This window comes from Mustela nigripes, chromosome 1, assembly GCF_022355385.1.
Source record: "Mustela nigripes isolate SB6536 chromosome 1, MUSNIG.SB6536, whole genome shotgun sequence".
In the NCBI taxonomy this organism is placed as follows: domain Eukaryota; kingdom Metazoa; phylum Chordata; class Mammalia; order Carnivora; family Mustelidae; genus Mustela; species Mustela nigripes.
This window is the reverse complement of record NC_081557.1, coordinates 31,954,530-31,968,589: the sequence shown is the minus strand read 5'-3', so window position 1 is coordinate 31,968,589 and position 14,060 is coordinate 31,954,530. Positions and strand designations below refer to the sequence as shown.

Sequence of the window (14,060 nt, the reverse complement as noted above, 5' to 3'; positions counted from 1 at the left end):
ACCCCAAAGTCCTAAAACGTAAGACAAAAGACTTAACCTCAGTAATCAAGGAGATGCCAAACACAGTGACAATGAAGCATCATTTTGCCCATCAAATTGGCAAAACATTAAGAGGGCAATACCACTGTGACTTGGAGAAGATGCTAGAAAACTGCTATTCCCATAAATTAATGGGATATGGGAATGTGTCTATTATGACAGGCTTTTTGGAAGGTAATCTGGTGATACATATTAAAATAGACTTCATTTCAGTGTATTAAACTTCCATTACCTCTAGCAATCCTGCTTTAAAAAAATACATTCCATAGAAATAGAAACATTAAAATAAGGTTCTAAGTTCAAGGTTGCTTATTATAGCAATCCTTATAATCATAGAAACAAAAATAAAACGGAAAATATTCATTAATAGTGGTATCTGGTAAATGGTAGAACAAACAAGTATATCTACTCTATGGAATCTTTTTTCAGTCTTTAAACAAATTACATTATATCTTTCTCCCTTAACCTAGATGCATCCCATGTAAATAAAAAATTTTTAAATTAAAAAAATGAATCTGGTATGATATGTTCTTACGTATTTATAAAATTTTACAAGTATGTGTGCGTGAGGCTATCTGTGTGTGCTGTGAACTTATCTAAGCCAATTTAGTCATGCATTAAATGTGACTAGGGTCATACTAGTAAATAATATTAACCTCTTAAAAGTTTCAGGTAGGTTTGGGACACCTGGCTGGCTCAGTTGGTTAAGCATCTGACTTTTGGTTTTGGCTCTGGTGGAGTTCAGAAGTAGAGATCTGGTCATGGGTGGAGATCTCCTAATGGTAGGATGGATCCACCCCCCCCACCCCCCTCCACCCCCCCGCCACCCAGGTCTGGTCTCTGCACTCAGGGCAGAGTCCGCTTCAGATTCTTCCTCTCTCTCCCTCGCCCTCGCCCTCGCCCTCCGATCTTCTCTGCTTGAACAAGCACGCATGCAGGCATTCTCTTTCTATTTGATAATATTTAATAAATGCACAAATAAAATCTTAAAAAAAGAAAGTTTTAGGTAGGTTTAGTTAGCAAGTCTCGGACCCAATCCCACTTCATTCATGAGCGTTTATAACAAGCAAGCACACACAGGTCATATCACCAGTCATAGAAGCTCAGCTAAGTTCCGCTCCGTCCTTTAGTTGTTTTGCTCACCATCTTACATGACAGGTTCCCTTGAGCCAGATGTGACAATATGGCAGGGAAGGATTCTGTTCTCCTTATGGTCTGTATCAGGCCCTCAGAAACCCTCCCAAACAAACTAGATCAATACTCTTTTTTTTTTTTTAAGATTTTATTTGTTTGACAGAGAACACAGCAGGGGGAGCAGGAGAGGGAGAAGCAGTCTCCCCACTGAGCAGGGAGCCCAATGCGGGGCTCGATCCCAGGACCCACGGAATATGACCTGAGCAGAAGGCAAGACGCTTAAGCAACTGAGCCACCCAGGTGCCGCTGGATCAGTACTCTTTAGAGTCAAGTCTTAGATACCACCCCTGAGGGAGCAGGCTGCAGACCTTGTTAGACATTTAAACCCTATCCAAGTAAGGAAGTGGGGTGTCTCTAAAAGAGTTTAGATCAGTCGTATGTAATTGAACACCAATTTGACCAATGAGAATCCATTTTAAACATCTGTGATGCTAATAAGCTACTAATTTCACCTGTGAAAAACCCATTTCTGACATTTACTATACTGATCAGTGAAATGTCTTTGTGTTGGTCAAAGATGAAGATAACTGATGCAATTATAGTAACCACGTCTGAATTAGGGCAACTGACTTGTCTTGGCTTGTGACTTAAACCAATGAACCCGAAGTAAAATCACACTGTCTGGATTCAAGCACTTTGAAACAAATTAGCTACATCATAACAGTATGATGGGAGGAAGTGGAGTATTCTACACAAGAACAATTCATACTGGTTAAGTAGAAATGAGAAGAGGCTAGAGCTAGAATATTAACTTATTCTTTATAGACCTTTCTATCATTTCCTTTGACACAACACACTCATCATTTTTGTACTTTAAAAATCTTAGAAACGTATTTTTGAAAGCAGCAGTAACTTTTTAAAAGTAAAAGCAAGGATTGCCTTGGCACATGCTCTTCTTTCTACATAGAACATCTTCCTCAGGACACCTGGGTGGCTCAGATCATGAGCCCAGGGTCCTGGGATGGAGTCTCACATCAGGCTCCCTGCTCAGCGGGGAGCTGGCTTCCTCCTCTTCCTCTGCCTGCCACTCTGCCTGCTTGTACTCTCTCTCTCTCTCTGTCAAATAAGGAAATAAAATCTTAAAAAAAAAAAAAAAAAGAACATCTCCCTCTTGTTTACATCTCCCTCTTGCTTATGTGAGCAGTGGTCTGCCTTTTCTCCAGTTCTTGTTTTGAAAGCCATGTTCTTTGGGAAGGCTGCAGCATTGAGGAAAAAAAGTCACATGCTTTTTCTCAATTGTTCCTGTAACATTCTAAATTTTCCTTAGCAGAAGATTCGTAACAATTCCCATTTGTCTATTTTTCCTGTTATATTATATATTTTATACATTGTCTTATTCAATGCTGTTGTCTCCTAGCACCATGCCTGGTTATATTGAATGGCTTGCAAATATGTGCTGAATTCATGAATGAATGAAGAAGCATATGAATGTTGAGATACAGCATTTCAGCATTTCGTTTGCTTGTGGGACCTTCGCCTTTATGATGCTTATGAAATAGGCTCAGTAAGAGTTCAACTTTCTTGCTCAGCCAATTTCTTATCATCATTTCATGCAAGAATATATGCGTCCCGGGCATAATTTTCAATACCAACATCTACAACCCATAAGGAAGAAATAAAAATCTCCTGTAGTAAGTTGTCAGGCATCATGGAGTAGGAGGTGAAATTATACTACTCCAGACCCACATTTTGAGTCCTGGACTCACCATTTATTAAGTGTGGAATTTTAGAAGAGACTTTTAACAACTCACTCTGAGTTTCAAGTTCGTCATCTGTAAAATGGAATAAAAATTGCTATTTCAAAGATTTATGGTAGGGATCAAATGAAATAATATATGTGAAAACACTCTGTGAACTATAAAGTTAGAGGTACTTTTTTTATTATCATGCAGATAGATTGAAGTCTTACATTTCTTTCTGGAACACTAAGGTTTTTCATTGTTAGGGTGAGACATACCATATTTAATTTTTTGGGCATCTCTGGAGGGAAGATTCATAGGATCATAAAATATTAGAGTCTGAAGGGATCACAGAATTCTAGGCCATCCTCCCCATTCTGTAGCTAGGAAAACTAAGGTCCCGAGAAATGTTCTGACTTTATTCAGGTCATAGAGGAAGTTGGTTCAACTGAGGTCTTCATATGCAAAGGATTGTCTTAACATCTTTTCACCCACTCACTTTTTTTGTGCTGCAGAAAGAAACTCATTTCAGGCAGAATTTGCCTTGCTTTGACAGAAAAAAGTACTCTTAATCCCAAGCACAACACAAAGACTTCTTTGAGGAATTTATTCATGTGTTGAGCAGTGAATTCAATTATTGCAATGACAAATGCAAATTTCCTTGAAAAAAAGGTGTCATCTGTTGCCCAATTCATAAACGAATCTTATTGCACAGTCTCAGTGAGCTTGTGCAAGCCTTGTGCAACTCCAAGGAAACAGATATTAATGGCTATGAAAAAAAAAACACACAAAAACTCTAAAGTCCGAGCCAATAAAAAGAAAGACTATGAACCACAGCTCTGCCTTCCCGTTGATACTGTGTTTGGGGAATTGTTTTAAGAAGAGAGCTCGGGGTTTTGTTTTTAGTATGGTGACAATAACTATCCCTTACATTTCTGAAGGCCTACAGAATTTTCAAAGCGAGATCACGCACATTCTCACTTTGATCCTCACAACAGGCCTGTGATGGAAGCATGCAATTTTCTAAGAAAATCCACTCATGTTTTTCAACTGATCTCCTCTTTTGTTTCAGGCATATTGCGACTCAAGGAGCTACAAGTCTCAAGTGCAAAGAGTCAGAATAATTCAGAAAGACAAACATAATGGTTGAGTTTTTCTAAAGGAGCTCTGTGTGTGTGTGTGTGTGTGTGTGTGTGTGTGTGTGTGTGTGTGTGTTTATGCGAATGATAAAGAAATAATAAGCAAATGTGGGAGGGACTGGAGGAGAATAGGAATTCCAGTGGCCCTAAGGGAACAGATTACACACAACTGGATATGCTCTTTTAAATTTTCTATTTGTATGCTTCTCTTCGGATAAGGCTAACAACTTTATAGCCTCAATTTTGAAGTTTTTAAAAAAGATTTTATTTATTTCTTTGGCAAAGAGGGAGAGAGAGGGAGAGAGAGAGAGCACAAGCTGGGGGAGCAGCAGGCAGAGCCCGATGTGGGACTCGATTCCAGGACCCTGGGGTCATGACCTGAGCCAAAGACAGACACTCAACCAACTGAGCCACCCAGGTGCCCCAATTTTGAGGAATTTTAAGTTCAACATGGCAGGGGTAGTCATGGTTGAATGATTTCTTCAGTAACAGAGATCACTAGCTGTGGGATAGCGGCACTGGGACAATCTAGTATGGTGCGTGGGAGTGTGAACTCTGGAGTCAGACTATCTGAGTTCAAATCCCAGATTCAAGCTTACTGGTTGTGTGAAGTTTTTTGTAAGTCACTAAACCTCCCTGCTTCATTTCCTCTTCTCTGAAATAGTTATAATAATAGTACTTACTTTATAGGGTTATTGTGAAAATTGAATGGGTTAGTATATATGAAGCGCTTGGAACAGTGTCTGTTACAAAATAAGTACTATATGTGTTTGCTATCATCATCATTGTCATCATCAAGCATCAACATTGTTTCTAAATCTATGTCCCCAACCTCTTTTTGCACTAGGTATTAGAGGGCAGAGTTTGTCTTATCATATATAAGGCTTTATATTTTGGCGTCAATATTTTCTGAACCTTTTCACATAATAAATTAATGTGAAAGGATTTTGCAACTCATTTTGGAATTTCTTACATGGGGATTAGAAGTCCTGGCTCTAGAGCCAGATGATGTGCACAAAATCTCTCCTCTACCACTTGCAAGCTTTGTGATTCTGGGCAAGATATTTACTCTAACTGGAGCTTGGTATAATAATGGTACCTACCTCGCTGGGTTATTTGAGGCTTAAATGAGACAATATATGCAGAGAGCTTATCAAAAGGGCTCCACATAGTTGTGAAATTCGTCACCATAAGAGAAGGAGGAAAGAGAATATACTTGGACTCGGAAACTAAACTTCTGGGTTGTCTGGGTGCCTCAGATGGTTGAGCATCCAATTCTTGATTTCGGCTTAGGTGGTGATCTCAGGGTTCTGGGATTGAGCCTTGTGTTGGGTTCCATGCCCCACGTGGAGTCTGCTTAGGATTCTCACTCTCCCGGCACCTGGGTGTTTCAGTTGGTTAAGTGGCTGCCTTTGGCTCAGGTCATGATCGAGTACTGCATGGGGCTCCCTAGTTAGTGGGCAGCCTGCTTCTCCCTCTCCCTCTGCTGCTCCCCCTGCTCATGCCTCCTCTCTCACTGTGTCTCTCTCTGTCAAATAAATAAATAGAATCTTTAAAAAAAAAGAGATTCTCACTCTCTCCCTCTGCCCCTCCCCTTGCTCATGCTCTCTCTCTCTCTAAAACAAATCTTTTTAAAAAAGAAACTAAACTTCTATTTTTAAAAAAAGGAATCAAAAGAATAGCTAAAATGTAATGAGAACTCACTGTTTGTGCCAAGTGTTATACTAAGCTCTGTATGTGCATTATCTCATTTAATGATGATATATAGATCATTTTAATATTAAATATTTATATATTATATTATTAATATAAATATAAAATATAATATTTAAATATTGAATAACATTTGATAATGATAAATATATTATTAAATTAAATCTAATTTAATGACTATATCTATATCTTTATATTTTTTAAAATTCCTGGTATAGCTCTATCATCTTTTATTCTATGACACAATTTTGAGACTGTTTTTTTTTTTCTTTTTCTCTAAACAATCACTGTCAGCTGGCCTGGATTTATGATGCTTTAGTAAGAATGCTGAAAAAGTGAGAACATTATCAGTTTCTTCAACAGTTTTCATCAAGACTTCAAAGTCTCCATCCTAAGGTACTCAGACAGGAAAGACATTATGCACTGTGCTGTTTTATAGGGTAACCCTATGTACAACTTTTTGGGAACCTCCATGCTGCTTTCCAGAGTGGTTGCACCAGCTTGCATTCCTACCAACAATGTAGGAATTGTTTCTCCGCATCTTCACCAGCATCTGTCATTTCCTGACTTGTTAATTTTAGCCATTCTGACTGGTGTGAGGTGGTATCTCATTGTGGTTTTGATTTGTATTTCCCTGATGCTGAGTTATGTGGAGCATTTTTTCATGTGTCTGTTGGCCATCTGGATGTCTTCTTTGCAGAAATGTCTGTTCATGTCCTCTGCCCATTTCTTGATTGGATTATTTATTCTTTGGATAGAGTTTGATAAGCTTTTTATAGATTTTGGATACTAGCCCTTTATCTAATATGTCGTTTGCAAATATCTTTTCCCATTCTGTCTGGTATTTATATTTTAATTTTTTAAAGAACCTGTATATTATTTTCCATGATGGCTATACCAATTTACATTCCCAGTGACAAGTGCATGAGAGTTCCTTTTTCTCCACATCCTCACCAACACTTGTTATTTTTTGTCTTTTTGATTCTAGCCATTCTGACAAGTATAAGATGGTATCTTATTGTGATTATGATTTGCATTTCCCTGATGGTTAGTGATGCTGAACATCTTCCCATGTGTCTCTCTGCCATTGGTAGGTCTTATTTGGACAGATGTCTATTCAAGTGCTTGACCCGTTTTTTTGTTGTTTTTTTTTTTTTAAAGATTTATTTATTTGACAGAGAGAGAGATCACAAGCAGGCAGAGAGGCAGGCAGAGAGAGGAAGGGAAGCAGGCTCCCCGCTGAGCAGAGAGTATGATGCGGGGCTTGATCCCAGGACCCTGAGACCATGACCTGAGCCGAAGGCAGAGGCTTTAACCCACTGAGCCACCCAGGTGCCCCTTGACCTGTTTTTAATAGGATTGTTTGTGTCTTTTTAGTGTTGAGTTGTATAAGTTCATGATACAATTTATATTAACCCCTTATCAGAATATTTTCTCTTATTCAGTAAGTTCCCTTTTGTTTTGTTGATGGTGCAAAACGTTTTATTTGAGTAGTCCCCATAGTTTTATTTTTGCATTTGTTTCCCTTGCATGTGGAGACATACCTAGAAGGATGTTGCTGAGGCCAATGTCAAATAAATTAGCACCTGTGTTTTCTGTTGGGAGCTTCGTGGTTTCATGTCTCACATATAGATCTTGAATCCATTTCGAGTTTATTTTTGTGTTTGGTGTAAGAAACTGGTTGCACTGGATTCTTGAAAAGATGCTGTTATAATCCCTGGTCTTCTTTGAGAGTGAAAGCTGACTTAAACAGATAAACGGCTGGCCTCAAAAGCACCTTGATTGTTTGAAGGTATCGACCATCCTTTTGCTGTAAGGCAAATCCTGGGTTGTGTATAGGTGATGTTGTGTATTTAATCTAAGGTCTAGATATTCTGAAAACCTTGATATAGTCTTTCTGCTTTATTTTCACAAACAATATAGATAATAATTTTTTTGGCTGAAATTATCTGGACCAGCACTGCAATGACAGAAGTGTTCCATATCAGCAATATTTTATATGATTGTCACTGTCCACATGAGGCTCTTGAGCACTTGAAACTTGGTTAGTGCAACTAGTGTATTGTCGAATAAATTTCTAATTTTACTTATTTTTTTAAGATTTTATTTTATTATTTATTTGACAGAGAGAGAGAGATCACAAGTAGGCAGAGAAGCAGGCAGGGGGGGGGGGGAAGCAGGCTCCCTGCTGAGCAGAGAACCAGATGCAGGGGTCGATCCCAGGACCCTGAGATCATGACCTGAGCTGAAGGCAGAGGCTTTAACCCATTGAGCCACCCGGGCACCCCTAATTTTACTTACTTTAATGTAACTTTATTTTAAAATGTTAAAACCAAATAGCCGGGTAGCACAATTATCTGTGGCTCTGAGGCTGCTTCTTTAAGGTCTGTCCACCAAGAGAACCTGGGAGCAGGAAAGGGCCTAGAAGAAGTAAAGCCCAAAAGCAATAGCAATCTAGTGCCTGGATCTTGGTTCCCCAATACTGTTCTCTGCTAAAAGGAACTAGAGCTCCTTTGAGAAATGACTGGTTCAAGGGCTGGGGCAAAGACGATCTAAGGTGAGCCCAGAGCCTTGTTTATTCAGAAACAAGGATATGTTCAAAGAATAATGGACACTTGTTAAAAAGACACGGAAGAGTTCTGGTTTTGATCCAGATGGAACAAGCCCCCTTCACTCGATTCCACTGACTACAACTGAAACCCTGGACAGAATGTGTAAAGCAACTATCAGAGGACTCTGGGAGGGGGGTAGAGCAGCCGACTGTGGGGAAACCCTGTGTCTGAGGGACAACCCAGCCGTGAACCTCCAAGGTTGCTTCTCTTTTCCCTCCTGGGCTCTAGGGCAGCCTAAAACCTAGAACTACAAGTGGGTGCAGACGGGAAAGCCTTTAAGAAAAGCCCATGCTTTATAACCAGATGGCTTAGAGAGGGCAGTCCTGTGGGACACAAGTCTTTTAACTTTTCCCCTCTGAATGAGAGCCAGCAGGGAAACAGCAGGTTACATTTCCTCTCCAGTGACAGCAGCTGCGGAAGTGGCCCCTGTAGTGTGCAGCTTCTGAAATTGTCCCTACCCTTTACCAGGCAAGCTCCATTGACATGGGCAGAGGTGCTCACTACAGGGAGAGCCCTTGTGAGTTTCCTGCATACATCAAGTGAGCGCCAGCAACACAGGGTCTTTACTGAGATGCTCTTCCGGCTATGGCCAGTAATTTAAAACGACTGTACCTGCGTGAGTTGAAAAAGCTGAATCCTTATTGGTGCTCTGGATAGTATAAACAAAGGAAGATAGTATAAACAAAGGAAGGACAGAATACAGAATAAAAAATAATATTGGGGGTCTCAGTATAACGGTGTGACAGGGAAGCCTGACCCTCTCTATTGCTCCCAGACATCTGCTGCTATGTACTCCGTATCTTGACTCTGTTATAAACAGCCGTTCACTGGGAGGCAGCCTGGACTGCTTCCTACCTCAGGCTATTACGTTGCTTGCAGAGGCCAAGGTGGCACCACGTGATCAGAGTGGGAATAGAGTAGCAAGACTATTGCTGAGAGACAGAAACCATGAGGGTGGTGTCTATGTTCAGGGATCATGAATGGAATTTCTGACTTTGGGCCTTCGTCTGCTGTCACTAACAGAACACGAACTATCTTGCAGCCCACCATGGTCTTAAGGGTTGTTATTGCCAGAGAGAGATGGCAAGCTTGCAAAATAATGTCTTGAAATCAATTTGCTTCTTTGGCAATCCCTAGATGCCAGAGCTCAGAGCAATAGGAGAGAACTGCTAAAGCAGGGCAGCCTTCAGAACAGGAATTCCCCCAGAGTATACTTTCCTGGAGCAGCCACGAGGCATGGGACAGTAGAACTTCTCTCACTTGCAAACTTAGCCTTCACTAACACCAGCCGAATTTTGTTTCTCTCTTTTCCTAGGCTAGGATGGCTCAAGACGTGTATCTACTCCTCCCCTATCTTCCCAGGCGCAAGGTCTCCTCTGGGGGTCATCCCTCCACGTTCATCCCCGCCCTGAGAGTAGAACTGAAAGCAGAGAAGGAGGGATCATATTCCCTTTGGACCCAGGTAACATCTGGATGTTGAAGCCTGGCCTGATATGTTTTTCCCACTGTAAGAAATACCCCAGCCCTGAGAAACTGCCTCACGACTGATTGAAATTTCCTTATTATCTGTTAAATTGGGAGTTTGAACTAGACGGGTATTCAAATTTTTTTTTTTCCAGATTCCTCTGGGGTATGGGACTCGGGCATCTCATTAACTAAAGTGCACCCTTATTTAAGGAGCCATGGCATATGAATGGGTCCTTCTAATTCCCTGGCACCATGCCACCTTTGCAGTAGGTTTCTTAGTGACTATCCATTGATTACTAATCTGGGGCAAAGCCAACACAGCTAAACCTTCCTCCATATAGGTTCATTTTGCCTTACTGTTCTTGCCTTGGGCTGTTGTAGTCTTTTGATGAAGGTCTTAAATTAACAAGCTCGTTTCACATCTAGAACTAAGACAACCCTTCCTGTTCACCCCATTCCAAATGAGAACAATTTCATCCCTATCACTCTAAGATCCCTTGTCCCCAAAAGCTCAGATACCAATTAGCCCCCATTGGAGATTAATAAACAATACAATAATGACAGATAAAAAGACTAATTCTTTGGCTGAGAGAATCACTTTAATTAATTTAATCCTGGCTGAAAGATCAGCTGTGCTCAGGCCTGCTCACCAGCAGGGTCCATTTATCCCAGTCTGTCCCTTCCTTGAAAGCCAGGGTGTGCTTGGGAGCTGGCCCTTAAGCAACAATGAGAAACAGATTGTACTGTCAGGCTTCATTAAAGGTCATCATTAGTATTCCAATTTGAAGACCGTAGCTCTAGCTCAACCTTTTACCAATTCTTCCCTGGCGCATTGTGAGGTTTGGTTCAGCTGTGAAATGTAAAATTTCTCCCTGGGCTCCCAGCGTCAGGATGGGTATCATTTGATGCCTGTCGCTCTGCAGCTTAAAGGGCAAATCCCCCTGGGGGAAGTGACGGTCTCCGGACTCTATTTGAAAATCAAGTCCTGTGCAGCTGCCTGGGATCCGAACATTTCAAGGGATGGAACTTTCTAGAAGTCAGCCTCAGCCATCAGAAATAGGCCTTGTCATCTTACCTGGGAATCTATTCCAACTGTTCTTTTGCAAAATAGCTGAAAAAGACTTCTTAGTGGAACCCAGGCTAGTGACAAATAGCAACCATCATCAAAGTGCGAAATTGCCCTGGGACAAAAGCTCAGTAGAGAGAGGGTGCTTTGAGGAGACAGTTTTCAGACTGCTCCCTGCGCACAGGATAGGAAATGGTCATTTTCCTTCTCTGCAAACAGCCAGTGTTTCTAACCACTTTACCTCTGCTGAAGCAATTTTTATTTTTAGGTGATTGTATGCAGAGTGGTCAAATTATACATACTTTTTACTCTTTTTCCTAGTAAGTAGAGCAACAGCCTTGTTTCTGCCTGTTTTTTTGAAATGAGGTCACCTCCTCCGGGTGCCTCTCCATCACCTGTCTTCTCTGACTCCCTGCTGTCCGGTTATTTTCAGCTGCTTATTTTCATTGTTTTTCTCTTGGCTCTTTAACCTGCTTGTCTCACATCTGTTGGTGCCAGGCCATGATGTTCTTTTTTAAAATTAGTGTCTCTTTTGTACTGGATTCTAATCTCCAAATGAATCTGTGCCTGGAATGGATCTTATCCCTTCCTTCCTCCTTCCCTCCCTCCGTTCCTCCTTCTCTTCTTCCTCCTCTTCCTCCTCCTCCTCCTCTTTCTCTCTCTCTCTCCCTTCCCCCTTTCCCCCACATTCTCTCTTTCCACTTGTCCTGGTTCAGGTTGGTAAACAACATCTAGGAGAGACCAAGTTAAACAGGAAAATCAGTGGACTGTCAACCACGTTTGTTGACAAACACCTGATGTCCAGAGTGATGTGTTACTGATGACAAGGTCTCAGTGGGAACATCTTCACAAAATCAGGGGAAAAGTAACTTTTAAGTAACTGCATTTATAATTGAGCCAACTTAAGCCCAAGTCTACCTTGCTGCAGTGGTTTCTGTGTCTGAGGGTCTTCCGCAGCGGTATATTTTGAATAGTCCATTGTTAACCATAAGGGTGAAGTCTTAACAGTCACAGATCCCTCTGGTGAACTCCGCTTCTGATAAAGCTTGGCCCGTGTCAGTGTTTCCGTGGGGCGTCCTCTGACACCCCGTCTCCAATTAGAAGACACAGCAGCCTGTTCTGTGTCCTGGAGCTGTCCGAGTACATCCTGGATGATAGCAATTTCAACTTGTCATTCTAGCATTCTAGCCGTTTGTCTGTGAGTAGCCTAGAAGCAAGGATGGCTGTGGTTGTTCTTCTTTGCTTTATTTTTTAAACGCTTATGCTCCTAGCACAGGCCTGGCACAGAAAGAAAGTTCAGTACAGATTGACTTAGAGAAATCACAATCACCACATGGCTCTCAGCCCTCAGCACACTGGACTGCGAGTTCCGTGAGGACACAGGATGTGAAGTCTTGTTCACTGCCATACTCTTGGCATCTACCATAGTGTCTGGGGGTATCATAAATGATCAATTGATTAAAAAAAAAATTTTTTTTTTAAGTTTTGGAATTTCTTCCTCATCCAAGAACTCTATCCTTCTAGAACCCGAAGCAGGGATTATATTTTAAGCCTCACATCTCTGCTCCATATTGATGTTGATAATAAGGGAAATCCCTGGTTATTTGTGCAACACTCTCTAGTTCACAGAGCTTGGCTATGTAACGTGTCTTCTTGGACCTACGGTACCAATGCCTTTTGGAAGTCGTGAGTCAAGAAGAATGGTGATGATCTCTTGGAGTTGTTTTGCTAGACAGACCAATCAGTTGACGAGTACCTGCTGTCTGGGAGACAACAGGTGCATGAAAATTCATCAAATGAACAAATTAATGAAGTATTTACTGATCATTGATTGAATACACAGCACTGTGTTAGGGGTCCTGGGAAATATAAAAAGTATAAGTTATAGATCTTTGCACAATAGGCTGAGGGAATCCTCAGCAACTTTGTCTGTGTCCTGCCCTTCTGCGCAAAAGGGCCCTATTGCCTTTATTCATGTGGACATCTGTGCTCTCTCTGGCTATAAGTTTTGAGGCGAACAGATCCAATAAATCATTCATACTTTAGCGTAAATTCGTAAAAAAGTTCCCACCATAGGTTGAATTCTGCTTCTCAAGTACCCCGTATAGGACCAAAAACAGAGCAGACAGTCTGTAAATTCACAGAATCTGATTGAAACAGGAGAGGAAGGAGAGGCCCCGAAGGAGGGTATCACCAGTGGAAGGATTTGCCGTATATACCACGGCAGCAGGGCCTTCTTGGCTTCCCTTCAACTCTAAACAGTTACTTACCTTTCCTTCCCCTAATCCAGGCAAGACCCCACGCATTCTGCAGAACCGTGAGATAAAATAAATGCCCTTGGTTACAACGCCTTGAGTGTGAGGATTAGTTTACTATGCAGCTTTATTACAGCAGTAGGTGACTAACTTAGGGTGGCACAGGTGCTTCGAGGGGCTTGTCTGGTATCGGGGCGGGGGTTTGGGAGGATGTGGATGACGTGGGGGAAGCCACGCAGGCAGCCCAGGACCGCACCCCGCTCCGACCACGGACCACCGACCACCGCAGCCATACTTAGATCTACTTTACATACCAGGCTGTGAAGAAGGACGTCTGAAGCAAGGACCTTTTCAAACCAGTGTGCTGTTTGATCGCCAATGGTTTTCACAGACTAGAGTTTCTAGGATCCTAGGAAGACTCCCAAGTTCTGAATTTAAGTCTCACTGGACATAAATGTGACTCCCAGAAATAAATACTATCGGAAAGGAAAAACAGCCCTCCCACTGGACGTTTCCGGAACTGCAGGCGTTTTCTCTGGTCATCAGACGCCCTGCGGGTCACCTAAATGGGATGGATGAAAATTTGAAACTTCATTTGGTCCCTCCTTGGTACTCATTAGCGGCGCTGTATGGCCGCCCGTCATGCAACTGTTTAAACTCCGCGGGGTGGGGGTGGGGGGTCTTTTCTGGATGGCAGGCTCTGGGTTCTTTGGAAAATGCTTTAGTGCAGAACCCCCTGTAGTGGGCACTTGCCATTATTTGGCTGCCTGGCCATTCATTAGTCCCATGACTTTTTTTTTTAATGCCTTTATTGAGATATAATTCATGAACCATGAACTGTGCTTTTTTAATATGTACAATTTGATGAGTTTAGACATATGCATACACCCATGGTG

The 14,060-nt window shown here is 41.7% G+C and overlaps 1 long non-coding RNA gene across 1 annotated transcript in view; it reads left to right on the top strand.

The window, feature by feature from the left end:
- Positions 1–13,822, top strand: part of LOC132010776 (uncharacterized) — a 155,797-nt gene extending 141,975 nt beyond the window's left edge. Inside the window, exons 7-8 of the long non-coding RNA XR_009402284.1 lie at positions 9,692–9,838; positions 12,532–13,822. This is a non-coding gene — a long non-coding RNA (uncharacterized LOC132010776). The remainder of the gene's footprint in view (positions 1–9,691; positions 9,839–12,531) is intronic.
- The last annotated feature ends 238 nt before the right edge of the window (positions 13,823–14,060 follow it).